This window comes from Belonocnema kinseyi, chromosome 6, assembly GCF_010883055.1.
Source record: "Belonocnema kinseyi isolate 2016_QV_RU_SX_M_011 chromosome 6, B_treatae_v1, whole genome shotgun sequence".
NCBI lineage: Eukaryota > Metazoa > Arthropoda > Insecta > Hymenoptera > Cynipidae > Belonocnema > Belonocnema kinseyi.
The window spans coordinates 17,653,655-17,656,023 of record NC_046662.1 but is presented as its reverse complement, the minus strand read 5'-3'; positions in this window follow the sequence as shown (position 1 = coordinate 17,656,023).

Below are 2,369 nucleotides of genomic sequence, written 5' to 3'. Positions count from 1 at the left end.
AAGGTTATTTGAAGGCAACTCTCGACGCTTGACTGAAAGCGACACGTCTAACTAGGTATTTTGCAGTGCCCAGAGAAATATTTTTAGCCGGAGCTATTAGAATACTATTTCTAATGAAAAACATGAATTTTATGCAAAGAAAAGAAAGATCAAATAATTCTGAACGAAATACTTCAATTTTTATCTCAACAAATGGATTTTTTCCTACAGCGATGAATCTTAAGGAAAAGGTACATTTTTAGGATAATAATTGAACTTTTAACAACAAAGGGTAATTTTTTACTCAGAATACAAATCTTGATTAAGCCAATTTGAGGTTCAGAAAAAAAGACTCTTAAACGAAGAAGTTTAATAACCCAACAAAAACGTTAAATTTTTAACAAAACTTGATTATTATTGATTTATTTTGTTCAATGTTTTTTTCGACTTAAAAATGCTTTGGTTGAAAATTCAAATATATTTTTTAATTTGATACCAAAATTTTCCCAATTGGAATATTAATTTGTAAAAATAATATTCAGATGGAAAGGTTCTAATAACGAGTCCAGTCAGGGGGGGGGGGGCGTCAGTGGGATAGGACCCTGCACAATTTACATTAGAATCCGGCCCCGATGAAATTGGCTAAAATAGCAATATATTATAGTTCAAAGCCTCCTGATAAAAAAAACTCCTAATGGGTACTAGTCCAAAAAATCAAAAGTTTTCGCGATAGGTGGGGCTGAATGCGAAAAATAGGAACACAAGCGAATCTAATATCCCTCATAAAAATTTAAGATAAGTGCCGATTTTTCAATAAACTGTAAGCAGCACAATCGTTGACAATAATAGAAACGTAGTTAAGACCAGTTCATCTTATAAGGGCAACAAAATGGTGCTATTCTATCACATTGCATTTAGAAGCTGGACTGGCTTTTCCTTTCATAATTAGACTGATTTACCGTCTTGTATTTATTGACTAAACTATATTTTACCGTTAATATTTCGAACAGTATTGACATTGCTAGGACAGCGCCATGATTTCGCCTATTATTACTAGGACAGCGCTATTTTGTTGCCCTTATTAGTTGGACTACTCTTACCAGTGGTTCTAGTATTGTCAGTGGATGTGCTGATCGAAGTTGATTAAAAAATCTGCACCTTATATTCAACTTTCAAGCGGGACATTAGATCCACTTGTTGTCATATTTTTCGTGTTCAGCCCCAACTATCTCGAATACTTATAATTTTTTGGACTCGTACCCATTAAGATTTTTTGATCAGAAGGCATTGAACTATATTATATTGCAATTTTAGCCAAATTAATCCAGCCGGATTTCAATGTAAATTGTGCGGAGTCCTTTGGAAACATGTCTTGGCAAAAACGGGGATAGAGCAAATCAATGAGAAATGAGCCAGACTGCCAGTGCTGTTTCGATTTGAAACAATCAGCCACGCTACGTAGTTGGCAACCCGCCTGGCTTAGGTCGAGGTCGCCGGGCAGCATCTGTTTATAATTATTAGGATTTATGCATGTATTTGATTGATATTTCAAAAGTTGAGTTGAGGTTTAAATGAATTTTTTGTCGGTTTTATCCTTTTTGTAAAAAAATTAAACTGAATGTTAATATGTTTACAGTCATTTATAATAACTGCGTCCAAGAAGTTTTAGCCTTAATTCAAGAAACAAACAGAATGAATCTTTAACAATCACCTGTAACATTAAAATAAAATCGACCAGTTGGTTAAAAGTTAAGGTATTTTGTCAAAAATTCCTCTTCATTGGTCGAAAACGAAACTTCTTTGTTAAAAAATACACTATTGGGTTAAAAAATAATTTTTTTTTTAAATAACTTCTGATATATTATTCTTGAAACACCTTTATTTAAATGTAATGAAAATTCTTATTTTCTTCGCGAAAATTGAATAATTTGGTAAGCCTTTAAATATTTGTACAGCAGTTGAACTACTTTCTTTAAAGTTCAATTTTCAGTTCAAAATTCATAATTATACTTAAAAATTAATTTTTTCATGTAAAATAATTTTTTTTCAATTAAATTTATTTTTCCTAATAAAAAGCTAACTTTATCTTTATTGGTCGAAAATTCATCTTTTTTATTTAAAATTCAACATTAATACTCAAAGCGAGATGTACAGAACATATTTGTCATCAGGGAGCAGCGTAGAGGAAAAACCAGTAATATTCCTATAATGTTAACAGTTCTGCACTGGAACCTTTGGGGTGTTCAGCAAGCAAGATTTATATGTATTTAAGCTGGTGGCTTTTAAATGACGCGCTAATTGTCGGACTTCAACTGACCTTGGGTGGTTTTTGTCCTGGAAGTATAGAAGTAGTCAAGTTACTTCGTTCTCAAAGAAGTCCAATTTAATCA